Raw genomic sequence first — 12,927 nt, 5'->3', positions numbered from 1 at the left:
CCATGATGCTTCCCAAGCAGCTCTGTACTCTCCCAACCGCTTAGTATAGTGCTCTGCACACAGTTAAGTGTTCAATAAATACGATTGAATAAATGAAAAATGAGTCAGAAGGTCATGGATTCTAATCCCAGCTGGACGCTTGCCCATTGTGTGGCCTTGGGCAAGTCACTTCCCTTCTCTGTGCCTCAGTTACCTCATCTGCAAAATGGGGATTAAGACTGTGAGCCCTGTATAGGACCCGATTTGTTTGTAACCAGCTCTTAATAGGGAGTCTGGAATATAGTAAGCACTTAACAAATACCATACTTATTATTATTAATTTGAGTCTTTAAAAACCCAGAATATATTTCACACATCCAAAGATCAGAAAAGAATTCTTCCTGCAAGGCAGTCTTGTTCAAATAAGGTCATTTTTGCATTATGTTATTTCTGAGGGTCACGTTGTCACTATTGACTGTGAACGGAGCCTAGATTCAATGAATTGACTCTTTGTACTTGGCCATTGACTTTCATCTGAGGAGGTCAAAGTGCTAGCAGAATTAGCAGTCACTAGTCTTTCCCCGTTGCAACAAGAATGGCAGATGATTCAAGTCCCAAATAAAACAACAAAATTCAAGCTCTAATCATTAGTAATCTAAAAGTGGTGCAACATTACCAAGTGACAGCAAGTAGCAACTGGTCTAGAGTTTTTTGGGTTTTTTTTTAACTTATGGGATAATGGAACAATAATAATAATAATAATGTTAGTATTTGTTAAGCACTTACTATGTGCAGAGCACTGTTCTAAGCACTGGGGTAGATACAGGGTAATCAGGTTGTCCCACGTGAGGCTCACAGTCTTCATCCCCATCTTACAGATGGGATAACTGAGACGCAAAGAAGTGAAGTGACTTGCACACAGTCACACAGCTGACAAGTGGCAGAGGGGAATTCGAACCCATGACCTCTGACTCCCCAGCCCGTGCTCTTTCCACTGAGCCACGCTGCCTCTCTATAAAGTGACAGACTGATTTTATATGTCATTCTTGGCTTGGCATTTATTTTTGTTCTGGGTAGTATGCAAAGTGGGTTTTCCCCAAGTTTTATACCTCAAACTGTGGCATCTGAGCTGCACACGTTAATCGATCAATTGTAATTAGCGAGTGTTTACTGAGTGCAGAGCACTGTTCTAAGTGCTCAGAAGAGTATATAGTACACCAGAGTTGGTAGACATGTTCTCTGACCACAAGGAGCTTACAGCCACCAAGAGGAGGTAGACATTAATATAAATAAATTATGGGTACGTACATAAATGCTATGGGGTTGAAGGGGGCGGAGGAGCGAATAGCAAATGCCTAAAGGTCACAGATCCAAATGCATAGAGGATGCAGAAGGAAGAGGGAGTAGGGGAAAAGAGGGCTTAATCCTTCCTTCCTTCCTTCCTTCCTTCCTTCCTTCCTTCCTTCCTTCCTTCCTTCCTTCCTTCCTTCCTTCCTTCCTTCCTTCCTTCCTTCCTTCCTTCCTTCCTTCCTTCCTTCCTTCCTTCCTTCCTTCCTTCCTTCCTTCCTTCCTTCCTATTTATTGAGCACTTATTGTGTGCAGAACACTGTACTAAGCACTTGAGAGAGTACAATATACAATATACAGACACGTTCCCTGCCCATCATAAGCTGACAGTCTGGAGGGGGAGATAGACATTAATATAAAGAAATAAATGATAGTTATGTACATAAATTTTGTGGGGGTGGACTGGGGGGATGAATAAAGGGAACAAGTCAGGGATGCAGAGAGGGAGAGGGAGAAGAGGAAACGGGGGCTTAGTCAGGGAAGGCCTCTTGGAGAAGATGTGGCTAAATCAGTGAAGGCCTCTTGGAGGACATGTGATTTTAGGTTAAAGCTGCCTTCTGCGGTGATGGTTTAATTTGACATTCAGACACTTCCCCCAGAAAGCAGGACATTGGGATGACCTCAAACCGGGGACCTTACAAAAAGGGAAATGACCTACCCTCATCATGGATTCCGGTAGCATGCCTGAAATTCCTGGGAGAGAATTCTAATTGCGGGAAAAGTCCAAAGTGCTGGATATGGCTTTATTAATGCATTCATTCGTTCGTTCATTCATTCAGTGGTATTTATTGAGCACTTGCAGTGTGCAGAGCACTGTGCTAAGTTCTTGGGAGAGTACCATACAACAATAAACGGATGTGTTCTCCGCTCATAACGAGCTTGCAGTCTGTAAACTTTGGGGAAATGAAATGGTTTCTCTTCTGCTTTAAGATAGTCCGTTTCGGAACTTTTTTCTTTCTGACATTGATCTGGCCGTATTCCATTATAGTCGTTCCATTGGAGAAGGAATTTCTGGATTTGCTACAAGAAATGGCTCCTAGAGTAAGTGGAGGGCTGCAGGGAGGGATGATTTGAGCAGTGGAAGCAGCGAGGCCTAGTGGAGAGAGCTCGGGACTGGAAGGCGGAGGACCTGGGTTCTAATCCCGACTCCTTGGGCAGGTCGCTTAACTCGGAGAAGCAGCATGGCGAAGTGGATAGAGCACGGGCCTGGGAGTCACAAGGACCTGGGTTCTAATCCTGACTCCTTCGCTTGTCTCCCCCCATTAGACTGTAAGCCCGTCAAACGGCAGGGACTGTCTCTATCTGTTGCCGACTTGTTCACTCCAAGCGCTTAGTACGGTGCTCTGCACATAGTAAGCACTCAATAAATACTATTGAATGAATGCTGTGTGACCTCGGGCGAGTCACTTGACTTCTCTGTGCCTGGGTTACCTCATCTGTAAAATGGGGATTGAGACAGTGAGCCCCATGTGGGTCAGGGACTATGTCCAACCCGATTGGCTCGTATCCACCCCAGCGCTTAGTACAGTCCCTGGCAAATAGTAAGCGCTTAACAAATACCATTATTATTATGATGATTATGATTATTTTTCTCCGTACCTCATTCCCTCATCTGCAGAATGAAAATTCACTCTCTGATCTCTCTCCTACTTAGACTCTGAACTCCATGTGGGACCTGATTATCTCGTAACTACCCCAGGACTTGATACAGTGTTTGGCAAACAGTGAGTACTTAACAAATATGACAAATTTTATCCTGCCCTAGCTCTCATCCTCTAATTTGCTCCAAGTTTAGAGTCAGAACCAGATGGGGTGTTGGTTTCCTTCCACATGGACAAAACATCTCCAGTTTGTTATTTCCAGAGACCTGGCTGCTTAGGATATCCTTACTCCTACCCGATTATTTAAGAAGGACCTTGAGCTTTTAAAATCATTTCCCTTAAAAAAAATTTTTTAAGTCATTTGACATCCAACCCACCCTCAACTCCACAGCACTTATATACAGAGCTATAAAATCTATATTATTAATTTTGTATTTATATTAGCGTCCATCTCACCCTATAAGCTCATTGTTTAAGGGAATGTAAATAAAGAAATAAATAATGTTGGCATTTGTTAAGCGCTTTCTATGTGCAGAGCACTGTTCTAAGTGCTGGGGTAGATACAGGGTAATCAGGTTGTCCCACATGAGGCTCACAGTCTTAATCCCCAACCAGCTCTGTTGTACTGGACTCTCCCAAGCACTTAGTACAGTGTCCTGCACACAGTAAGCACTCAATAAACATGATGAATGAATGCACAGAGTAAGCACTCATTAAATACCACTGACGATGATAACGATGATGATGATGATTTAAACATGCTCAAAATACTATTTATATCCAAACGTAGAGGTGAAAAGGAAGTAGTTGTCACGTAGCATTTCCAAACCCCGTGACTGTCTGCATTTAGAGGTGGTTTTCTTCTTTCAAAAGTTTCTACCTTCCTATACACTTACCATCCACCCATATACATGAAAAGCAGCATGGCCTAATGGAAAAATAATTATAATAATAATAATGTTGGTATTTGTTAAGCGCTTACTCTGTGCAGAGCACTGTTCTAAGCACTGGGGTAGATACAGGGTCATCAGGTCGTCCCACGTGAGGCTCACAGTTAATCCCCATTTTACAGATGAGGTAACTGAGGCATAGAGAAGTTAAGTAACTTGCCCATAGTCACATAGTTGACAAGTGCCAGAGCAGGGATTTGAACCCATGAGCTCTGACTCCCAAGTCCGTGCTCTTTCCACTGAGCCACGCTGCCTCTCTAAGTGTTTCTTAGAGAAGTGTTGCTTCTCTAAGTGCTTCTCTAAAGCGCACAGGTTTGAGAATCAAGGGTGTCTGCTAATTCTGTTGCATTATACTCTCCCAAGGATTTGGTACACTGCTCTGCACATAGTAAGCGCTCAATAAATACTATTGAATGAATAACAGGTGCTCAGTAAATATCACTGATTGATGGATCAATTGAACCAAGCACTTATCCTGGTTTTGCCACTTGCCAGCTATGGGACCCTGGGCGAGTCCCTTCTCTGTGCCTCGCTTTCCTCATCTGTAAAGTGCAGGCTAAAAATACACTTCTCTCTCCCCCTTAGACTGTAGAACAGGGACTTGATTATTTTGTATCTACCCCAGGACTTAGTACAATGCCTGGAACATAGTGAGCCATCAGCGACCATCACAATTATGATAATCATAGTATAGTGGATAGAGCATGGGCCTGGAAGTCAGAAGGTCATGGGTTCTAAACCTGGCACGGCCACTTGTCTGCTGTGTGACCTTGGGCAAGTCACTTTACTTCTCTGGGCCTCAGTTACCCCATCTGTAACATGGGGATTGAGACTGCAAGCCCCACGTGGGACAGGGACCATGTCCGACATAATAATAATAATAATAATGTTGGTATTTGTTAAGCGCTTACTATGTGCCGAGCACTGTTCTAAGCGCTGGGGTAGACACAGGGGGATCAGGTTGTCCCACGTGGGGCTCACAGTCTTAATCCCCATTTTACAGATGAGGTAACTGAGGCATGATTTGCTTGCATCCACCCCCGCGCTTAGTACAGTGCCGGGCACAAAGTAAGCACTTAACAAATACTGTAATATCCCGGCTCCACCATCTGTCAGCTGTATGACTTTGTGCAAGTCACTTCACTTCTCGGTGCCTCGGTTACCTCATCTGTAAAATGGGGATTAAGACTGTGAGCCTCACGTGGGACAACCTGATTACCTTTATCTACCCCAGAGCTTAGAACAGTGCTCGGCACATAGTATGAGTTTAACAAATACCATTATTATTATTATTATTATTACCCCGGCGCTTAGAGCAGTGCTAGGCACATAAGAAGCACTTAACAATAACCACAATTATTATAATTACTATTATTAAACATACCCTCCCCCACATTCACAACACATACATTAATATTTACTCACATAACCCCAGATGGCTCCCCTATACTTACTTCCCACATACAGAAACCTAACCATATCCTGCCAGTCCTTCCCCATACATTCACCACATACGCAGGCGAGGACCTAAGAAATGTGTTTAAAAATCAAGACTTTAAGAAGAAACACTTATGTACGCCAAGGGAGACTGACACAAACTTATATGATGATATTGGCATTTGTTAAGCACTTACTGTGTGTGTCATGCACTGCTCTAAACGCTGGTGGAGATACAAGGCAATCAGGTTGTCCCATGTGGGACTCACGGTCTTCATCCCCATTTTCCAAATGAGGGAACTGAGGCACAGGGAAGTCAAACAACTTGCCCAAAGTCACACAGCTGACAAGTGACGGAGCCGGGATTAGAATCCACGACCTCTGACTCCCAAGCCTGGGCTCTTTCCACTAAGCCACGCTGCTTCTGTATAGTACAGTAAATGCTCAATAAATACCATTTCTTGATCAGGTACCCTAATAATTTTATATTATTAGAAACACACACATCTTGCCAAGGATAGGAGGCAGAGGTTGTGAATTAGACTGTGAGCCCTTTGTGGGACTGGGCCCGGGTCTGGCTGGTAGTTTTGAATCTACCTCAACATTCGGTACGGGGTAGATAGAAGATACACCGCGACGCTTAGTACGGTGCCAAGCACATAGTAAGCACTTAGCAAATATTATTATTGAGAATACAAGGCGGGAGAGGATGGCAGGAGAGATAGGAAAGAGGCAAGACAGGAAAGGGAGCGTGACAACGTCAGTGGAATGGAGGGAAAGGCCAAGGCCGTATTTAAATCGAAAGAGAACAAGATCGGTGGCTGTTGGAGCAGTTCCAGTAGCCTGACCTTGGCCGGTCGAGTGCTGGGGTTGTTGCCCTTCACCTCTGTTGGTAACGCAGAAGGAGCGTGGACACGTTCCCAACAACTTATCCAACAGATGGGTAACTACTCTCCCGACACAAAAATTCACCGCAGATGGGCAACTGTACTCGCACATACGCACTCGCTATCTTTCTTCAATCCTTTTCCCTTCCTTCTCACCACTTATGCACATACATTATCCCAATCCTACAAATTAGAGCCAATCGATCATAATAATAATAATGTTGGTGTTTGTTAAGCACGTACTAGAGCTCACCTCCTCCAAGAGGCCTTCCCAGACTGACCTTCCCCTTTTCCCTCTGCTCTCTCTACTGCCTCTCTGCCCCCTCCCTTCACCTCCCCTCTGCTAAGCCCCTTTTCCCCTCTTTCCCTCTGCTCCTCCCCCTCTCCCTTCCCCTCCCCCCCCAACATTGTGCTCATTTGCTCATTTGTATGTATCTTTATTACCCTATTTATTTTGTTAATGAGATGTACATCCCCTTGATTCTATTTATTGCTATTGTTTTTGTCTGTCCGTCTCCCCCGATTAGACCGTAAGCCGTCATTGGGCAGGGATTGTCTCTATCTGTTGCCAAATTGTACATTCCAAGTGCTTAGTACAGTGCTCTGCACATAGTAAGCACTCAATAAATACTATTGAATAAATACGATTGAAAGAATGTGCCAGGCACAGTACTAAGCACTGGGGTCGATAAAAGCTAATCAGGTTGGACTCAGTCCTTGTCCCACATGGGGCTCCGGTCTTAATTCCCATTTTACAGATGAGGTAGCTGAGGCACAGAGAAGTTAAGTGAATTGTTCAAGGTCGCACAGCAGACAGGTGGTAGAGCTAGGTTTAGAACCGAGGTCCTTCTGATTTCCAGGTCTGTGCTCTAACTTCTAGACCATATTGCTTCTCCTATTACATGGCTATTATGGGAGGAGTTAAATAGAACAGCAGTGGCGGGGAGAAAAAAGAGGGGAAGAAAAGAATGGCATTAGGAAGAAAGACCATTGCTTCTCTTACTTTTTTTGTACTCTTCCGACTTTTGCATAAAATAAGCACTCTGAATCAATTTCCCTCCTGCTATACTGTTCCAATTCTCCCTGTTCTCTTCCCCCTATCCTAACCCCATGTTGTAGTAACTCTCCTCACCAGTTTTGTCTTCTTTCCACTCTTATTTTCCATCTCCTGTGGCTATTGCTGCTCACAATTAGGTAGTACAAAAAATAATCTTTGATTTACCTTTCAGAATTCATAGTGGGTAATTATACGGGTAAATATGGTATATGAACTGAGATCCACCTCTCTCGATGCCCCCCCCCAGTAGATAATAATAATAATGATGATGATATTGACAATAATGGTATTTCTCAAGGGCTTATTCTGTGCCATGAACTGTACTGAATGCTGAAGTAGATCCAAAATTATCATGTCAGAGACAGTCCCTGTCCCACATGGGGCTCACAGCTTAAGTAGGAGGGAGAACAGGTATTTAATCCCCATTTTACACATTAAAGAAACTGAGGCACAGAGACTATAGACTGTTTTCTTGTCTCTAGACTAGGAGCTCACTGTGGGCAGGGAACATGTCTACCAACTCTACTGTATTGTTCTTTTTCAAGCACTAACTATAGTGCTCTGCACACAGTAAGCTCTAATTGAACATGATTGACTGATTGACAGAGAAGTTCAGTGACTCGTCCAAAGTCACACAGTAAGCAAGTGGTAGAGCTGAGATTAGAACCCAGGCCTTCAAACTCCCAGGCCTGACCTCCGTTCACCAGGCCAAGACTGGCCAAGGCAAATTTTCTGTATTAATGATATAAATCAAGAAAAGAAAGCTATATTTGAAAATATTTGTAGTAAAGAAGTTCATCATCATCATCATCATCAGAATAATGGTATTTGTTAATTACTTACTATATGCCAAGCACTGTTCTAAGCGCTAGGGTAGATACAAAGTAATTGGTTCGTCTCACATGGGGCTCAGTCTTAATCCCCATTTTACAGATGAGCTAACTGAGACACAGAGAAGTGAAGTGACTTGCCCAAGGTCACACAGCAAAGTGATGAAGCTGGGATTAGAACCCATGACCTCTGACTCCCAAGCCTGTGCTCTTTCCACTAAGCCACACTTCTAACAGACTCCTTCAGACAATTTCCTACTATTTGTAACATGAATAAGAGACCTGGATAGAAAATATTATTTCCTCTATCTGACCACAATCTCCTCACCTGCCTTCTCTCCCACACACCTTCTCTCGGAAAATCTGTTCTGTTCCCCCAGACATCATGCTCCTTTTGTTCTTCATACACAAACTAACTTGTCTTGATGCACCGACATCTCTTCAACTCTGCCTTCACTGCTGAACTCAACTCCGTCACCCCCTCGACCCTCCTCCGATCTCTTACCACTGCACCTCCACAATCCATTTCCTTCTCTTCTGCGCTCGAGCTGCAGAGCAATGCAGGTGGAAATCCAGACACCAGACTGCCTTTGTCCATCATAAATTCATCCTCAATGGCTTAATTCTGCCCTCTTCTCCCTCCGACAACAATACTTCTACATCGTTGTTCCCGTGCTGGTTGTTAGGGATGTTTAGCTCCCTTCTCAAATCTCCTGTCCCCCCACCCCCATAATGTCTGTCGCTTAAGGCCCTAATCATGTGCTTCACTGATACAATTGAAACCATCAGATGTGATCTCCTTAAAATCCCCCCTGTTCCTCTCCAGTCCCTCCCTCCTCATGTGTCCTCTTCAACTCTCCTAATTTTCCCAGCGGTACCTCCTGCCTCTTCTTAGTACTGTTCCTGGCACATAGTTAAGTGCTTAACAAATACCGTTATTATTATTATTATTATTATATTATTACCCCTTCCCCTTGCACCTCTGAGAACATCTCTTCACATCTATTCCTTCTTTCCTCACTGGCCACCTTGTCTGACTATTCACTTTCCACTGGCTCCTTCTCTGCTGCTTTCAAACATGCTCGTGTATCCCCTCTTCTAAAAAACAACAACCCTCCCTTGACCCCACATGTCCCTCCACAGTTATTGCCCCATCTTCCTTCTCTCATTCTTCTCCACACTCCTCCAGCGAGTTGTTTACACTCATTGCCTTCAATTCATCTCCTTCAGTTCTCTCCTTGATCCCATCCGATCTGGTTTCCGTTCCTTTCACTCTTCGGAAACTGCCTCCCTGAAGTCAGTAATGACCTTCATTCATTCATTCATTCATTCATTCATTCATTCATTCATTCATTCATTCGTATTTATTGAGCATTTACTGTGTGCAGATTACTGTATTAAGTACTTGGGAGAGTACAGTGATAAACAGACTTATTCCCTGCCCACAATGAGCTTACATTAGTTCTCCATCTTAATCCTCTCAGCCTCTCAGCTGCCTTCAACACTATGGACCACCCCCTTCTTGAAATATTATCTAACTTGGGCTTCACTGACCCTGTCCTGTCCTGGTTCTCCTCCTGTCTCTCTGGTCGCTCCTCCTCAGTCTCCTTTGTGGGTTCCTCCCCCACCTCCCACCCCTAACTGTGGGAGTCATTCAACGGATCAATCATATTTATTGAGCACTTACTATATGCAGGAAGAGTACAAATAACAATATAACAGATACAGTCCCTGTTCCCTCAAAGTTCTGGGTCCCCTTCTATCCTTCATCTACACCCACTCCCTTGGAGAACTCTTTTCCTCCCATGGCTTCAACTACCACCTCTATGCACATGATTCCCAAATCTTCTTCTCCAGACTTGATTTCCCTCCCTCTCTTCAGTCTCATGTTCCCTCTTGCTTTCAGGACATCTCTACTTGGTTGTCCTGCTGATACCTCAAACTTAATAACATGTCCAAAATGGAAATCTTCATCTTCCCATCCAAACCCTGTTCTCACCTTGACTTTCCCATCACTGTAAACAACACCACTATTCACAACACCACTATCCACCTTGTCTCACAAGCCCAAAAACTTGACATTATCCTCGACTTATCTCAATCGACCCCCATGTTCAATCTGTCACCAAATCCTGTCATTTCTACCTTCACAACATCCTTAATATCTGCCCTTTCCTCTCCATCCAAACGACTACCCTGAACAAAATACTTATCCTATCCCCTCCTTGATTATCGCATCAGCCTCCTCTCCGACCTCGATTCTATTTAGTCTCGATTCTATTTAGTTGTCATTGTTTTTACGAGATGTTCTTCCCCTTGACTCTATTTATTGCCATTGTTCTTGTCTGTCCGTCTCCCCCGATTAGACTGTAAGCCCGTCAAACGGCAGGGACTGTCTCTATCTGTTGCCGACTTGTTCATCCCAAGCGCTTAGTACAGTGCTCTGCACATAGTAAGTGCTCAATAAATACTACTGAATGAATGACCTCCCTGCCTCCTGCCTCTTCCCACTCCAATCCATGCTTCACTCAGCTACCCAGATCATTTCTCTACAGAAACGTTCAATCCATATCTGCCTCTGCTTCAAGAATTCCAGGAGTTGCCCATCCACCTCTGCATTAAACAGAAACTCCTAATCAACAGGTTTAAAACACTCAATCATCTTGCCCCCTCCTACCTTACCTTGCTGATTTCCTACAACAGCCCAACCCACATACTTTGCCCCTCTAACACCAGCTTGCTCACTGTACCTCACACTCGTCTATCTTCCTGCCAACACCTTGCCCACATCCTCCCTCTGCCCTGAAACTCCCTCCCTCTCCAAACCTACCAGACCACCAGCAAAGGCCTGGGAATCAGAAGGTTGTGGGTTTAATCCCAGCTCCGCCACTTGTCTGCTGTGTGCCCTTGGGCAAATCACTTCACTTCTCTGGGCCTCAGTTCCCTCATCTGTAAAATGGGGTTTAGACTGTGAGCCCCATGAGGCGGGGTGGTGCCCAAACTGATTAGCTTGTCTCTATCCTGGTGCTCAGTACACTGTCTGGCACATAGTGAATGCTTAACAAATGCCATAAACAAGGAGCGTGGCTCAGTGGAAAGAGCCTGGGCTTCGGAGTCAGAGGTGATGGGTTCGACTCCCTGCTCTGCCACTGGTCAGCTGTGTGACTGTGGGCAAGTCACTTAACTTCTCTGTGCCTCAGTTCCCTCATCTGTAAAATGGGGATTAACTATGAGCCTCACGTGGGATGACCTGATTACCCTGTCTCTCCCCCAGCGCTTAGAACAGTGCTCTGCACATAGTAAGAGCTTAACAAACACCAACATTATTATTATTATAAACAAACAGCCAAAACACCACTCTCCCCACCTTCAAAGCCTTATTAAAATGACATCTCTTCCAAGAGACTTTTCCTGCGATGTGGGCAGGGAGTGTATCTGTTACTGTTGTATTATACTCTCTCAAGCACTTAGTACAGTGCTCTGCTCACAGTAAGCTCGCAATAAATATGATTGATTGAATGAATGAATGAGTCCTATTTTCCCCTACTCCCTCTCCCTTCTGCATTGCCTTTACATTTGGATCTGTACTCTCTAGGCACTTGATGATCACCCCACCTTCAGCTCCGTAGTACTTTCATCTTGTCTTCATTCATTCATTCCATAGTATTTATAGAGCGCTTCCTATGTGCAGAGCACTGTAGTAAGCGCTTAAAATGTTCAATTCAGCAACAGATAGAGACAATCCCTGCCCACTGATGGGCTCACAGTCTAATCTTATGCCGTCGAGTCATCTCCGACCCATAGAGATGCTATGGGCACATCTTTCCCAATACGCCCTCCCTCCACCTGCAATCGTCCTGGTAGTGGATCGGTAGGGTTTTCTTGGTCATAATACAGAAGTGGTTGATCCTTGCATCCTTCCTTGCAGTAAAATTGAGTCTCCGCCCTCGAGTCTCTCCTGTGCCGCCGCTGCCCAGCATGAGTGAGTTTTGACTCGTAGCAGATGGCCTTCCACTCGCTAGCCACTGCCCAAGCTAGGAATGGAATGGACAGGCCTCTGCTTGACTCTCCCTCCTGTAGTCGAGACTGGTAGAGGCCTGGGAACTCTCCAGGTGTCACCCTGAGAGAGTACTTATGTACATATCCACAATTTGTTTACTTATAATAATGTCTGCCGCCCCACCAGATTGTGAGTTCTTTGTGGAGACGGAACGTGTCTACAAAAGCTACTATATTGCATCCTCCCAAATGCTTAATACATTACTTTGCATGCAGTAAATTAATTTGATTGATTGATTGATGGTGAGGAGTATCATTCTTACTCTTTGTCTTCCAACTAATTTTGTCTGTCTGTCCATTCCATAAGATTGTAATATCCTGGAGGGAAGTTAACATTTTCTTAGCTTCTGTTGTACTCTCCCAAGCATGTACTACAATGCTGCACAATCTATCAACTTTATTGAACACTTACAGCGAGCTGAGCACTGTACTAAGTGCTTGGGAGAGTACAATGTAATAGATTTTGGTAGAGCTTACAGTCTAGATCGAGAGACTTAGATAATCGCTCTTCCTACCTTCAGAACCTTATTGAAGATACATGGCCTCCAAGAGGCCACCCTCATTTCCTCTTCTCCCACTCCCTTCTGTGCCATCTTCACACTTGCATTCATACCCTTTATTCTCCCCTCCCTCAGGCCCAAAGCACCTAGGTACATATATGTAATTTATTCATTTACATTAATGCCTGTCTCCCTCTCTATTTGTTCATTTTCATTCGGTTGCATTTATTGAGCACTTATGGTGTGCAGAGAACTATACTAAGTGCTTGGGAAAGTACAA

The 12,927-nt window shown here is 44.3% G+C and overlaps 1 non-coding gene across 1 annotated transcript; it reads right to left on the bottom strand.

Annotated features, from left to right (window-relative positions):
• Positions 1–12,080: 12,080 nt before the first annotated feature.
• Positions 12,081–12,218, bottom strand: LOC114811920. The gene has a single exon (XR_003759615.1). It is a non-coding gene; the product is annotated as a small nucleolar RNA SNORA7 (small nucleolar RNA).
• Between the last annotated feature and the right edge of the window lie 709 nt (positions 12,219–12,927).

Source organism: Ornithorhynchus anatinus, chromosome 4, assembly GCF_004115215.2.
Source record: "Ornithorhynchus anatinus isolate Pmale09 chromosome 4, mOrnAna1.pri.v4, whole genome shotgun sequence".
Lineage (NCBI taxonomy): Eukaryota > Metazoa > Chordata > Mammalia > Monotremata > Ornithorhynchidae > Ornithorhynchus > Ornithorhynchus anatinus.
Note: the sequence above shows the minus strand (reverse complement) of the source record. Positions and strands in the feature narration are given on the sequence as shown.